This window comes from Perna viridis, chromosome 7 (assembly GCF_037379345.1).
Source record: "Perna viridis isolate PV_CMFRI_1.1 ecotype Kerala chromosome 7, ASM3737934v1, whole genome shotgun sequence".
Classification (NCBI taxonomy): domain Eukaryota; kingdom Metazoa; phylum Mollusca; class Bivalvia; order Mytilida; family Mytilidae; genus Perna; species Perna viridis.
The window spans coordinates 39,157,007-39,173,656 of NC_142451.1; the positions used below are offsets into that span (position 1 = coordinate 39,157,007).

General features: G+C 32.7%; 1 protein-coding gene across 5 annotated transcripts in view; it reads left to right on the forward strand.

Annotated features, from left to right (window-relative positions):
- LOC148612637 (R3H domain-containing protein 2-like) overlaps positions 1-16,650 on the forward strand; it is a 79,263-nt gene that overhangs the window by 24,529 nt on the left and 38,084 nt on the right. For 3 of the 5 annotated variants that reach the window (XM_088594281.1, XM_088594283.1, XM_088594286.1), the window contains exon 2: positions 238-520. The gene's annotated coding sequence lies outside the window, so the exon portion shown is untranslated. Of the gene's footprint in view, positions 1-237; positions 521-16,650 lie in introns of those variants that run through there. The other 2 variants (XM_088594280.1, XM_088594289.1) reach the window with 1 other exon arrangement.

Here is a 16,650-nt window from a genome sequence, read left to right on the forward strand (position 1 = left end):
AATATTTGTGTTGAAAAAATTCAGAACTTGATTAAGACTTCTCAGCTATAGTCAATATATTTTAAATTATATCATGATGTAACTAATTAAGAATGATCAGCCTATGAAATAAACATGATCACTGATGCATGCTACATTCCAAGAGGAAATCATGCATGACCACTGCAGTAATATGAATGTATCTTTTCTACTACATGTACATCATACATCACACCATTGTAATCTCGTGTATTTCAGATATGTCCTACACAGTTTAACGATGGACAGTGGACAAGGACAAGAGTGATTTAATGTTCTGCCTTGACAGATCAGGTGACAACAGCCACGAGCCCAACATTATTGTATTGCTCTGTTTGATGGTGTGTGCACGTACCACTGCCATTGACAATGATTATAGCGAATCATAAAAACTGACCACTTGTTGAAGAGGAGTGATTATTTTGTAATACCAAGGATATTTTTTTATGTGCAATATTTTCATGATTGTGATCTCGACACTTTTCTACGTATTTTTTTAAAGGTAAGCTTTTTTCTTATTTCTTATCTGGGTAATTATGCTATTGTTTTACAATGTTTCCTGAAAGTAATTTGCTATTTACTGGGCATTAGACCATTTATCATAATAATCAAATTATTGCCTAATGAAACCAAATATTTGAGGATTTTGTATTCCTGAAAATCACTGATTTTCTTGAATTTTGAAACTTGGTTGATTTTATATTGTTTTACGCTCAGGTTTTGTTGGTGAATGAAAATTTTAACAATACTTCATTTATGAGAAAATTTTATGCTGTTGAGGAATTCAAAACATAGCAAATTTTGATTCCAACAGGCATAAAAATTGTAAAGGAAGACATTTTATTTGAATCCTATAATGATAAAAAGATGGAGGGGTTGATATATTACAAAATGTGAATTTAACTTACGAGATTTAATTTTTTAGCTGGAAATTTGAACTTGAAAATCTAAATTATTTTGACAAGTTGAAGTAATTTGAAACCTTAATTTTTTTTGTTCTATCTATCTCATTCCAACCAAAAAAATGCCAAAAATGGTTTTATAATGAAAGCTATTCTAAGTTAAGTATTAAGGCGAATTAGTGTGGTTAGACCATTGATCATGAACTATCAATCAATGCTATGTGTACCTGGTACTGAGTCATAAAAAAGAAATACTGCTGACCAACTGGTCACACAATTGTAAATTGACAACTTTAGCTTTGTGATTTATTTTTGTTGAATTTGCATTTTTTTTAATAGAAGGATGACGATTAAAATGGAGGGGGGGCATCTTTTTTACCCTGGAATCTTTTAATTATTTAAGAGGGCAAAATAGTTTTGCATCTGTTACATGTAGTTATCGACTGAATAAACAGGCAGATATTAATCAAAGTTTGATGGAAAGTCTCTTCATTTTCCTCTTTGCAAAATTTATCATGGCCCCATGTTTACTTATTGAAGTGTACATGTGGGATTTCCCTATGAGTATTGATTATATGGATGGATATGCAATGTTTAAGTTAAGGAAAGGCTACATTTTAACAATTTCCCTTCATTATACAGTATACATTGTATTTTGGTGTACATGTTCTTTGTAAGTTATTATGTACAGCGGTCCTTTTCACAAAAAGTCTGAAGTGTAAAATTAGCTGTAAGTTATGATGATATAATAGATTAAAGTATTGTGACGTCACAACTTACGACTTATTTTAGTCTTACGATTTTTTGTGAAAAAAAAGGGTCGTGCAGTTGAGGACTTGGAACTTCTGCTGAAATGTTGGAACAGACCGTTGCTCATTAGAGTAGTCATTGAATTAAGTTGATCATTAAGGAGTTAGACCTTGGCAAAGGACATAACTCTTGAAATCAGTGATATGTTTGTATCTTCTTCTTTTCTTAGTGTCTTCCTCCACTTATTGGAGTACACCAATACTATAATTGGTTTAAAATATAATAATTTCATTCTTAATAAGCAGGAACTTTTAAATTCTGGAATGGTAGGTGCAAAATAAAAATGTACATGTTCATTATTAAAAAGTAAAACAGTTCTTAGGATAGATTTCGGTGCTATTTATAAAGTGACAAAAAGTTAAAGGGTACATGTAAAATAAATGACGCTATCTGCCTGCTGGTTATCACACATAATTCAATATAAAGCAGTTTCAAGAAAGCCAATTCAAGCCCAGTACATAAAAAGTTGAGAAGTTTAAAGATCAGAAAGTGAAAGAAAACTTCCAAATTACACTCAGGAACAGATTTAGTACTTTATTAGATCTTGACAACGAAGAAATGAACAATGATATTGATGACATCTGGAACTCAACAAAGACAGCCATTCTGGAAGCATGCGAAGAAACAGTTGGTTTCATTCAAGTGAAAAGAAAGAAATGGATGTCAGATCAAACATGGGATACAATATCTGAAAGAAGGGAAATAAAAGAAAAGTTGATGAGTGCCAAAACCAGACAGCAAAAGAAAAACCTGCAGGACCTTTACAGCGCAAAAGACAGAGAAGTGAAGAAAAGTTGTAAAAGAGATAAAAGAAACCATGCTGAAAAGTTAGCAGTAGAAGCTGAAAACGCCTGCTTAAAAGGAGACATCAAAACATTGTATAACATCACAAGACAACTCAGTGGAAAGATCTCTCAAAATGAAAATTTACCAGTCAAAGATAAAAACAACAATACCCTCACAAAGCTAGAAGATCAGCTTGACAGATGGAAAGAACACTTTAGTGAGGTATTGAACAGACCACCACCAACAAATCCACCAATACTTGAAGAAGGTCCAACACTTAACATAGAGACTGACAAAATTACCGAAAATGAAGTAAGAAAAGCCCTAAAACATCTTAAGAATGGGAAAGCAGCGGGAATCGATGGCATACCACCAGAAGCCCTCAAGTCCATGAATGACACTACCATTCAATATCTTCTTGGGCTATTAAACCAGATATGGGAAAAAGAAAAAATTCCAAAAGACTGGCAAAAGGGACTCTTGGTAAAACTACCTAAAAAGGGGGACAAATCCAATTGCAACAACTGGAGAGGAATAACTCTTTTGTCCATTCATAGTAAAATCCTATGCAGTATAATCTTACAAAGAATGAAAGAAGAGATTGATAGCAAGCTGAGAGATGAACAAGCTGGATTTAGACAAGAACGATCATGTGTCGACCAGATTGCTACACTCAGAATAATTATTGAGCAAACGATCGAATGGCAGTCATCCCTATATCTAAACTTTATTGACTTCCAGAAAGCATTTGACAGCATAGATCATCAGGTCTTGTGGAACATTCTAGGACACTATGGGATTCCACCTAAGATTATTTCCATGATTAAGTTACTGTATGAAGAATTCTCTTGTCAGGTCATACATGCTGGTACATTGACGGATCCTTTCCCTGTAACAACTGGCGTAAGGCAAGGATGCATTCTCTCTCCCCTTCTCTTTCTCATAGTCATCGACTGGATAGCAACAACAGCTTACAACGACCCTCATGGTATACAATGGACACTAACATCTCGTCTAGAAGACCTCGAATTTGCAGAGGACATATGCACACTATCGCATCGTCTTCAAGATTCCCAACACCAGGTCAACCATCTTGAAGAAACAGCTAAAAGAACAGGATTGTATATCAACACAGCCAAAACCAAAGCCATGAGAATCCAACAAAACCAGATGGATCCAATATTGGTAAATAACCAACAGATAGAGAATGTAGATAAATTTACGTACCTTGGAAGTGTCATGAGTACAACTGGAGGCACTGACGAAGATGTACAAGCCAGAAAGATGAAAGCATTACAGGCTTTTTCTATTCTAAAGCCAGTATGGAAAAGTAGAAAACTGAGAACGGCTACTAAGATCAGAATTTTCAACAGCAATGTTAAGTCTGTCCTGTTACATGGTTGCGAGACCTGGAGAGAAACAGAAAACACCATGAAATCTATACAAGTCTTTGTTAACAAGGGCCTAAGAAATATACTGAATATCAGATGGCCAGAAAAAATAACAAACAAGAAACTCTGGCAAAGAACAAAACAACAACCAATAGAAAACACCATTCGAACCCGAAAATGGAAATGGATTGGTCATACTTTAAGGAAGAACAATAAAAACACTACAAAGCAAGCTTTAGATTGGAATCCCCAAGGGCAAAGAAAAAGAGGAAGACCAAAGAACACCTGGAGGAGGGGTTTGAACTCTGAACTGAAGAGAGTAGGACTAACGTGGAAGAATTGTAACACCATCGCCCAAAACCGAAGCGAATGGAGAGAAACTGTAGTCGCCCTATGTCCACCCATGGACGAAGTGGAATAAATCAAATCACATAAAAAGCAATCTTGACATGCAGTGTTATATTGCTCTTAGTTTAGGGCTTATCATTAATTTAGAGCTGTTATAATGCATAGATAAAGATTTTCTCTCCATAATGTGTTCATTCGACTGGAGAGAAAGAGATTGTCTCTTGAGGCCTGGAAAGAATGGATATAGGGCAGAACATCCACACTGACCTTATTTAGTCAAAGTCATTTAGTTAATGGTATATAAATTGAGGTTCTTGAGTTTTTATGAACAGAAATTTCAAATTCAATTTCACCAAGCTTCCATTTGAAACAGAATGAAATCAATCTAAGTTATTTTGATTCTTACATGAGATTGATGTAAAATGCTGAGTACAAACATTCTAATGATTTGTAAAAGTTGTGTCCCTTACTTAAGGTCTACCTCCTTAAAAATCCTGTTTATTGGCAGTTTATACCAAATATATCTGCAGCAGGCCTTGATTTGGTCTTTTACTTGATTTGAAGACTTAAGTCAAAGCTGAAGAAATTTTTTTTGGTTAAAATTTCAAAATAACAACAAAATACCCTGTACACTTCTACAGTTGTATGCCTTCAGTATATGTTCAATATAAAACAGACAGGATTAGCTGTCATAATTGGTTTTCATTCTACTGAAAATTTTCAAGCTTTAATTTAATATTTTTGTTCGTTAATTTTTTATTGGTTGGGATTTTAATATTGACATTTGATAATATAAAACCCTTGTTTGATATTACCGGTATACCTCCTGAAACAAGGTGTGGGGTGTATAAAATTCGTCCAGTCTGTCCATTTGTCTGTCCAAATCTTTTTCTGAAGGGCTTGATGAATTTTGGTTTAATTTATGAGGAAGGCTAGGATTCATATGTGTGTGCAGTAAACCAATTTTTATTAGATCCCTGCAAGAGAAGACAATCTTATTTGAAAGTTCATGTAACCTGATGATTTGGCTTAATTTTAGATGCGCATGAAAGAAATAATTATTGTCAGATGTTAGCAAAAGGATGTCATGCTACTTTGGGGTTTTAAATGTTGAAATTCACTTCTAAATCTTTTTTATGGATTTTGATGAAATTAATGGTGAGATTAGTGACTTCATGTAGATGTGCATGAAGGAAAATACAGTTAAACTGCACTTACTCAAACTCAGTTGGCTCGAACACCCGGGATTTATTGAAAACAGTTCAAAGTGCCAAACTTTTTTCCCATATAATCAATACAAGTAACCTTTGATTTTTTATAATTTTGATTTCATGAACACTTGAACTGACAAGCCAGTCCGTTGGGTAATAAATCTCAGAGAATAACCCTCACTAACTCAAACTCATCAGCCATTTTGTCAACTTGGGTAAAAAAAAGGTCTGAATCCCTATCATTGATCAAAGTGTCATTTTAGTTAATGACAGGTAATATGCTTGTCATCACTAAGTAGGTAAATTTAATTTACCATTGGCTTTCATAGTACTGATTGAAGTTCTAAAGTCTACATGATGGAAGCACCACAGAAAATTAGATGAAAACAAATTATTGACCCAGTTTGGGAAATCATTTTTTTCCCCAACTTGCCATTCTGGCTAGTGGAATATTGATCTTGCTAGCCAAATTGAAATTCAACTAGCCAATTTTTTTGGTTTTTTTCTGTACTATCATCAGTTTTCTCTTGGATTTGACTATCTTCTGTCTTTCTTTTTCATTCTTCAACTGTTGTTTCATTTGTTTTTAAATTTATGAAAAACTTTTTCATTTTTGAATATTCTCTCCCATGGAAGTTTTTCATGTACTTTACAATAACAAAATAAGTACTCCATTTCTGAATTCATATTTTAAAAATAAAATTATATTTCAACAGATTCATCATTATGAAACAAGAAAAGGGGTATCATTTGCTTCTTGTTCATTTTTAATTTGCTAGGTAACAAATCTGAAATTACCAAGATATTTTTCGTTTGATTCCTAATACGAGATCGGGACCGTCGCGTAGGTTTTGGCACATTCCATTTACCGGAAATTAAAATGGCAGATCGTAAACAATGCTTTATAAGTCGATAAAATTGTGCATATCATGCCAAAATTCACTTGACATATTCAAGCTAAACTTCTTAAAATGTAGGGAACATATTTTTAATGTATGATGTTAAGGGATGTTTTACTAAATAACCGTGTTGGCTGGTTAATTTCCTTGGAACTTGCCAATCAAATGACAGTCGCCACATTGACGAGTGTAAAGCTAATGAGAACTTGCCAAAATACACATCTACTTCTATTTGGCGAGCTGGCAAGTGGTGGTTTCCCACACTGTTGACGAAGGAACTCGAAATCTGAAAGTTTTTTTTTTAAACGCCAACACAGAATTTTTAATGCTCACAAATCAACATAACTTTCTGAGAGTGAATTAAAAATATCAGAGAACTGACAAAACTTTATAGGCAGTAAGCAATTTCTAACGATAAAGTCAAATTTGGACCAGCGACTTCAAATTTCTCTTAACTCCTGTTAACTAGGACACATTTCAGTGGTCCTGTGACGAGCTACAGAGTATAGGTTTTGTTGTACTTGCATAGGGAAATACTTAAGGGTTTTCATGTGCAACTCCTACTAAACAATTCTGTGGATTTTGATGAAATTTTATATGATAGAAAGGCATCATATGTAGATATGCAAGAAAGAAATAACTTATGTTTGGTCTCAACACTGAGTGATTGTCCAATTTGAGTGTGTAACATGATTAAAGTTGTTAATATTTGTTAGGTACCAATTCAAGGGTTTTTTCTTTGGTGGTCTGTCTAAAAATGCAAAAAAATTCCTCCAAATATTTTCTCTGGGTTTAAATACTTATTTACCGGTAAGTTTGGGCCAAACATTTATCGTAAACATCGCCAAATTTTCCACCACCAAAATAATCTACCATATGATACTGTATCATTTTTGTGAGCTTTCTGACAATTGTTTTAATCATTACTTTAGTTGTAATATTTTTCTGAAATGTAAATAATGTTTACTTTTATAGTTATTTATGTAAAACTTGCTTAATAGACAATATCAAGATATTTCTTTACTGGAGGAGGTAGACCTAGAGTAAGGGAAACAGCTCTTACAAATCATTGAAATGTGAGCATCAAAGTAACTTGGACTGATTTCATCCCGTTTCAAATGAAAGCGTGATAAGCTTTGGTGTAATAGAATATGAAACAACCTTATCACTGATTTCATGAGTTACGTCCCTTACTCTAGGTGTACTTTTTTTAGTTACAGGAATCATTGGCATAATAGTTGAAAATTAATGAAGAAGCAATTTTCTCTATGTGATAAATCAGTTGTTGTGCAACTTTCACATCAATTTTTACATCATGATAAAACTCAATCTCAGTAATGGAGCGATAAGTTACTGTATTCACTGATTACTGTATACTTTTGTAAACTGTAAGAATTCGGTGAAGGATAAACATTTATGTTGAATCAAACAGTGACTTTATTGATTGTTATAATGGAAGCAAGTTATTGTCTGTCTGGGTTGCTTCAAAATTAAAAATATGACTTCTTTTGTCGAAAGGGCTTTAGCTAGAGGAAATGTTTTTTCCTGATGACTCACAGCTGAAGCTAAAATGGCTTATATTACTTGTTCAGGTGGTTGTGCTGTCTGAAGTTTATTTTATTGTTATTGTAATTTTTATGTTTCTTAGTGTTAGCTTTTTTTCTTGTAAGTGATGTCACAAATGATCTTTGTTGTGTTATTTACTATAGATGGTAGAAAAATAAAAAAAAGAAGTCTTCTAAGAATGTTTGGAATCAAGTTTGATTTATTATTCTTTATTGAAAAGTGCTCTTTTGGAGGAGTTACTTTGGAACTTGTCTTGCCAATGCATTAGTCTAGAAAGCCTTTTAATCTTGCTAATATAGTTCATGTGGGAGATTCCCCCCTCCATCAACCTTGCCTAATGGGGAGATTTCAGAGTAAAAGCAAATTTTTCATGTAAAAATTCTATTGTTTAATATTGTGCACAGAAAAATGTAGTCATTTTAACAAAAAATATCTCACAAAGACATGTTGAAAATTCCAGATTTTTCATTGATTTTGGAGACGGGTCTCTCTACCAATATGGGTGGGTTAAGCTCAGCTCCTCAGGTGGCCCCTAAAATAAATAGGCCCTTAAATGATTCAAATGGAAAAACTAGGCCATTTCCACTATTCTAAGAAATTAACCCTGGATGCAGAAAGAAGAAATTCTGGAATTTTTTGCCATAACTTAATATAATATTATCCACCAGGGTGCACTTTATTTCACTATTTATAATGAATAGTAAGCACTCCAGGAGAAAAAAAGCCATGGTAAAAAATTCGACTTGTTCAACTTTAATTTTAGAATTGGATTTAACAAATTCTGGACAGATTTTTCCAAGGCAGAGTAGTTTTAACTGGTTTTTTCTGTTCTTGAAGACATGTGGGCTTATTCTAGATAAATTTGTAGACATTGTTTTGTAAGTTCTATTTATATAAGGTTTGTAAGGTGAATTCTGCAAGGTGTTTATGAGATCTTTAGAAAATGACTTGTAAATGAGATTCTACAATAATCATCAGTTACACCTGCTGGTGGATGGTGTCAAAATAGGGATAGATGTCATCTCTGTTTGTACATGATTTGGGTGTTAACTTAACGGCTTAAGACTTGTTTTGACAAGCTTGTGGTTGGGGAAAATTTTCTACACGGAAGTCTGATGCATAGAGATGCACTAAAAACATGTTCAGACACCAAATTTGGAAGTAGGCTTGTAAAAGGTCTCTTTTGGACCACTAACTTAAATTTCGTAGCAAATCACTACTTAAATTTAAGAGGTTTGAATTATGTAGTCTGTTTGACTTTCTTGATTTTTTTTAAGTACTTCTCCGTCTAAGAATCAGGCAAAATGTGTATAAAGTGTGGCGCATGAAAAAATATTATTATTTGATTGCATTATCCAATTATTTATACCTAATAACCTCAAGAAATTACTGTCATAGTGTTTGTTAAGTTTGTCTTTTAAGATATTGATAGGTCAAATTTAGATGAAATGCACTATGGAAAATGGCTGGAAAATTTTCCCGAACTGTTTCTTTATATAAGCAGTCAAAAATATCTACGTCAACAATGATTCAGGATAAATTTAAATAGTTTTTCAGTTGTTTTCTAGATGTATTTAAATATGTTTGAGGCAAAAAAGACCAAATTGAGAAAAAATGATGTGCCACTCATTGTCTGATTCTTACACAGAATGGTACTAAAGTACATGTAACTCAATTGAGAATCTCATTTGCCGTTTGGCAAAAACAACTCTAAAAAGTTTGTACAATCAATCAATATTTTAAGAATTTGATATGATTAACTTTATATAGACTTATTGTTTCTTCAGTTTTATCAGGTACTGACTTCATGCAGGGATTGTGTTTAAGTCATGGTTCTGTTTAGACAGGTTAGTGTTTAAGTCATGGTTCTGTTTAGACAGATTTTTAGTCATGGTTATGTTTAGTTTTGGTTATGACAGTTTTTTTAGTCATGTTTCTGTTTGGAAAAATGAGTGTTTTAGTCATGGTTCTTTTTAGACAGGTTTGTGATTTAGTCATGATTCTGTTTAAACAGGTTAGTGTTTTAGTTATGATTCTGTATAGACAGGTTAGTGTTTTAGTCATGGTTCAGTTTAGACAGGTTTTTTAAGTCATGGTTCTGTTTAAACAAGTTTCTGATTTAGTCATGGCTCTGTTTAGACAGGTTAGTATTTTAGTCATGGTTCTGTTTAGACCGGTTTGTGTTTCAGTCTGGTGTTAGTGATAAGACAGGTTTTACTTAAAAAAAATAGTTGTGGCTGAACTCAAGTTCAGTCGAAATACAGTCGAACTTCACTCGCTCGAACTTGGATGGCTCGAACACCCGGGATTTCTTGAACACAATTCAAAGTACCAAAATTTTCTCCTAGATAATCAATATAAATAACCTTGGATTTCTCGAACACTCAAACTGACTAGTCGGTCCATTCGGTAATAAATCTTAGAGCATAACCCTTACTAACTCGAACTCGTCAGCAATTTTGTCAGCTTGGGTTATAAAAGGTGTGAAAAACTGAAACCCTATCATTAATCAGTATCATTTTAGTTAATTACAGGTAAAATTTATGTCATCACTAATTAGGTAGTTTTGAATGTTCCGAAGTTGATATGATAAAAGCATGAAAGAAAATCGGATGAAAACAAATTATTGACCAAGGAACTCGAACTCTAAACGTTTTTAAAAGCGAACACAGCATTTTTAATGTCCACAAATCAAGATATTCTTCCAAAAGCGAGTGAAAAAGATCCATGAACTAACACAACTTTGTAGGAAGTAGGCAATTTCTAACGATAAAGTCGAACTCAGACCGGCACCGAAAAAAAATCCGGAAATATACGAACTTCAATTTCTCGAACTCCTGATAACTCGAACACATTTCAGTGGTCCCTTGGAGTTCGAGCTACCGAGGTTTGACTGTACAACAAAATCAAGGGGGAAACACCAGATCATGTTGTGGAAGTCAGATTGAAGATTAGCAGTGTTTGTTAACAATATTCTGCACCACAGCCTTAGTTTTACCCTGTGACGGAAAATATGACATCATACTGATTAGGTCATGTGACAACATGATGGACACACACAAACATTTGTTTATGATCTTCCACTCCACAACCCAGACCCCTATATTGTAAGCAACTAAGATTAATGATTATCTCTTTCTAGAATGTTTATGGAAGTTATGAACAAATAAAAACAATCTTAGATTGATCAGGGTTACTGCTTAGGGTCAGGAGGTCACACATTGTTATTTTCTTTTTATTGTTGACCTGTCCTCTCTTCAGTGATCACTGGCAGAAAGATGTACAGTATGGCCACCTAGATGCCAGAAATTTTTGTTCTTTTTGACTTACATAGGTAGTATTTTGACATCCTTTACTCCTCAATTTTATGTTTCAATGTGTACCATATTTTGGTCTGTATGATACACATTTATTGCAGTGTGAAAAAATGCTTCTTAGTCATAGATTGCAGTAGAATTTTGGTATTTTGTACATGATCGGTCAATTTATTTACCTTGATAGTGTATTTTCAATAAAAATGTGAAAAAGAAACATGTAGAGGTCAGTAGCTACACAAATTGGATAATTTTAATTTTGAAGCATGATGAAATTGACATGGAATGTACAATGTATGAATTGGCTTAGAAAACAAAATTGAAAGTCGAGAAAATCAGATATTTCTGGTTTTAGTTGTAAAACTCAAATTTTGTGATTTTTCGTTTTAAAACATACTTTTAAAGAAGAAAATTGTCAGAAACGATCAACATTAGTTTCAAAATATAATTTTCTGCTGCAAAACCATTCAATGAGGAGGGTTTGACAAAAAACTTTAAAGGACCTTGTTACTTTTTGGTTTTTAGTCGTTTCATTTTAATCTCGAACCATGTTTTATAAGAAAGAAATATTGTTCAACCTATGTCAGAAACATGTGATTAAGACATTTAAACATTAATTCAAGAAAAATATCATTTAAAATTCAGTACTTAAAAATGTATTTGATTAGATAAACTTTCTTTCAATAACATTTCACTTTGGGTTTCTATGTTTACATTACACAATCTCTTTTCTCTTAATTCCTTGACTGAATCTTACATTTTGATGGATAATTCGCAATGGCATGCTCTGGAAATGATTTCTATGTACAAATTCACACATTATACACTCCAAAATATTGTACATGTAAGTTTTACATTTGATTTCAACTCTTCACTGTCTTCAAATTTTAGACCTGTTGTATATCGGTGTTAGAAATAGTAGCCCTGGACTGGCTAGAATTTTAGTGAGTTTGCTACCCTGTGTATATCATGCCCAACATCAGACCACCAATTCTTCATGAATTAATCCAGTTCAATTTATCAATAAATCTAGAAATTTCAACATAGCAGAAGATGACATTTTAATCATTGAATAAAGAAGTCCAAGCTAGTTCACTTTCAAGAGTTAATGTAGTGTGTGGTATAGATGTGCATGTGCATGCATACAAACATGCAAGTGTAGAGGTCAGCCCACCATCATGTGATTGACATTGGAATTAACACAATGACCTCAATGGTATGTTAGATGGTCATTGTTATGATGTATGGGTCATTTTCCTATGGACATTTGGCAGCTACTGCATTTACTGTATGTAATATTTTGGCCCTTATTTCCCTCATTATTTTATGTACTTTCCAAAATGTTTTGACAGTGTTTGCTTTAATCAAGCCAGCACTCCACAGTTTAGTTTAATTTCGCACTTTTGGCTAGGGATGAAAAATGACATAAATGGAAACCGGTGGTTGCTATAGTGATTGAAAATGAAGAATCTATTGTTGATAAAACATTTTTTGAAAAAGGATACTTTTAAAAGTATTTTGCAATGTTTTATATATTTTCAATGTTGAAGGGGCTTTTTTCAATGACAATTTGACTTCATTGTGAAAGTGAAAGTAAGTTAATTTTTTACCATGCTAAATTTAGTAAGTAGATTACAAAGTGAAATAGCTCAAAATCTAACCGACGATGCTCATATGAGGAAGGGGTTTTGGAAGGAAAAAGTTTGAACAGTTTCAGGGGATGAAATAAAAATTTCAAATATTTTGCGGGAAATTTGATATTTTCAAACCTGATTTTATGAACTTGTTTGCAAATTTTTGCATATTTTTGCATATTTTTGCATGGTTTCTATGGTAACCTTATATGCTGTGGGTTATTTTTTTCCAGAAAAAATTAAACTGCATCCTGAAGGCCTTGGCTTGAGCTATTTCTAGATATATAGATTTACAGATACTTGACAATTTTTTAAAGTGATAAATGTTACAAAGCATCAGATTACTAGACCAAAATTAGGCAGTTCTGCAATACTGTGGAGTGCTGGCTTAAAGGGAGCTGCCAATACCCCTACACATATAAAAAAATGCTTTACATCTTAGAAACTAGTGTTTTTATGCTATGCTTTGATACAAGGGTTAAAAAAATGTAACTTATGGTATGGACCTATGTTGTTGTTAGCTAAGAAGTCCCTAGCAACCAATTATGCAGATTTTTTGAAAAGTTAACAGAACAATCATTGAACTGATTCATGTGTGAATATGGCTCTTGCCATCAAAAAGAATGAAATATATTTTTTAAAAGCTAAATATTTGCGCAGGTTACATGTAAAATAGTTAACCGGGCAACTTTTAAGTGCACAATAAGCAAAGGTTTAATAACCTTAGACCTGGAGTGGACTTTTTAGTATTTGGTTTTCAGTTCATTCAGATTTCTGTGATTTTTCATGCGATGAGCTTCAAGTGCACTATCTTGGCCTAAAACCTGTGTTAAAAGCTTACAAAACCCCAAATTTAGGGTTTATAAGTACATATGGGTTGTAATTTGTATGTTTTAAGTAGAAATTGTCATTTAAAAGATGATTATAGCAAAACAAGTGAAATGCATATCTGCACTTAGGTATAAGGAAAGTTCTCCACTAATGAGGAGGAGATAGCCTAGTATGAGAATGTCTCTAAAAATGTTATCAATTGTCCAATTATGATACATTTGGTATCATTTTACTTGTAAGAAGGTAAGCTTTCAAGAAATAACTGGAAAATTACAATATTTAATATTGCCTTCTGTTTAAGCAAGCACTCCACAGTTTAGTTTAATTTCACACTTTTGGCTAGGGATGAAAAATGACATAAATGGAAACCGGTGGTTGCTATAGTGATTGAAAATGAAGAATCTATTGTTGATAAAACATTTTTTGAAAAAGGATACTTTTAAAAGTATTTTGCAATGTTTTATATATTTTCAATGTTGAAGGGGCTTTTTTCAATGACAATTTGACTTCATTGTGAAAGTGAAAGTATGTCAATTTTTTACCATGCTAAATTTAATAAGTGGATTACAGAGTGAAATAGCTCAAAATCTAACTGGCGATGCTCATATGAGGAAGGGGTTTTGGAAGGAAAAAGTTTGAACAGTTTCAGGGGATGAAATAAAAATTTCAGATATTTTGCGGGAAATTTGAAATTTTCAAACCTGATTTTATGAACTTGTTTGCAAATTTTTGCATATTTTTGCATGGTTTCTATGGTAACCCTATATGCTGTGGTATATTTTTTTCCAGAAAATTTTAACTGCATTCTGAAGGCCTTGGCTTGAGCTATTTCTAGATATATAGATTTATAGATGCTTGACAATTTTTTAAAGTGATAAATGTTACAAAGCATCAGATTACAAGACCAAAATTAGGAAGTTCTACAATACTGTGGAGTGCTGGCCAAGAATTTTGGTTCAAATAATTTTTTTAGCATATTTAGGCCAAACAAAAAAAATATGTATGGTTCCAATTGCCCTACCAGTCTAGTTTTGACCACTTTTGCCAAAAAAAACTCCAAAAAGTATTAAAAACTAACAACTGACCCTACTCACTGTGAGTACTCTGAAATTTTTTTGATAACTTCTCCAGAACAACTTGTTACTGTAGTAAATAGCAATGGCTGTTCACTTGCTTGCTACTGTGGCCACAAGACAACTGAAAGCAGTAAAGTTATAGTCTGGTAATGTTTCATTCCTATTTATGATCAGTTATTGTAATGAATGTTTTCATTTAACACTTTATAGTTCATCATTTAGTGGTATTTCAAACCTATACAGGAGTTGTTTTAAAAGAATTAAAAAATAATAAAAAAAAATTATTTCCTTTTATTCAAGGAAAAGACCAGAACTGCACATTTTTTTTCTTGGACCTTACAATGCTTTTGCTTGTTTTAGCCATTTTTGTCCCTGCTCAAACCAAATTAAGGATGCAATCTAGTGTTATTTAATAACATCCTTGTGCACTCTACATCTTTCAGATGATTTGGTAAGTTCTTAGCACCACTGAAATTCTGGTAAGGTCATGTTGTACTTAATTTGTCATTTTCTCTATGGACTGAACAGCCGGAAAATAGTATCCATGTAAAATTAATTTTTTAATGCTATATAACCCTGGAACATGACCAAGCTATAAATGTTCTACTATCTGTGAAAATTAGCAGCCATGAAAATTAACACTTAATTACAGTATGGCTTTTTATTTTTTTCAATATAGTAACTGTTTTCTTCATAATCTAAACTTTATGGTGATTTAGCTGTCAGGTTTCGATTAAATTGATAGAGTAGCCCATTTACTAAGAATTCTTGAAGTGTCTGAAATAGTTGAAGGTGTTTTAATATTAATTCCCAAGTTAATTTTTTGACATGATGATCCATCATAATCTCCTTGTTTGTTTACTAATTTGTTACATTGTTTTTGTTACTCTGTACTATGAGAAGGTGTTAATGTCATCATAATTAGTAATAATGAATGCTGTGATGTTTTAATTTACGAAGATGTAAAGTATTTAGGGGAAAAACAGCTTTCTTTTGCTAAAAAATGACATAGGTTAAATTGTGCTTCCTCTATGTCTATGGTGGCTGTGGTAATAAAAATTGCCTTTTTAATATCATATGATATGAAGTGATTCCTATTTTTACTGTCTACATAGTTAATAATAGTTTCATGCAATTTTTTAAATAATATTTAATAGGAAGTGTGGCAGTGCACATGTATCATTACTCTTTGATATTTAAAGAAGTTTGAGTGGCAAAAATTTTACATGAAAGGCTATAAATGTGGAAAAGGTCAAGAAACTCTAATGTCATAAGTTGAAGTTAATTTCTCTTTTCTCTTTCTAGCTTACAAATGTATATTGTTTCTTTTATATCCTCTTGTAAAATCTTGACTTCAGACAAAAAGAAGCTCTTTTGAAGTGTCTTTTATTTAACAATCTTCTTCACTCAGGTAGAGTCTGCTAAAATTACAAGCAACAGTGCATCCTGTCCTGGAGTTCCAGTCATATTAATTATTGAAAACCGTGTGACGACATCATAGTTTTTAAAATCTGTGTTCTTTTATTTTGTTCACTTGTACTGGATAAAAAATATTGATTTAGACAGATTTTGGCATCATGTTCAATACTTTGGTATGTTTGCCAACCTAAAAACTCAGGTTACATAATAAAGGTAATTGAAAAACTGCATACACAATGATTCTGCTGCAGGATCTGGCTTTATCAGGTGGTTTATTACAAGAAATATCAGATGTAACAAATGTATGTATTTGAAACTACAAGAATTGGATGTATCTGTTTCAAAAGATATTGGAATGGAACCAGTTGTTTGAGTTGCTGAGTGCTTGTGTTCTTGCGGTTTCACATGCATCAAAACCTGAGTAATTTTGTATCTGTATCCATAA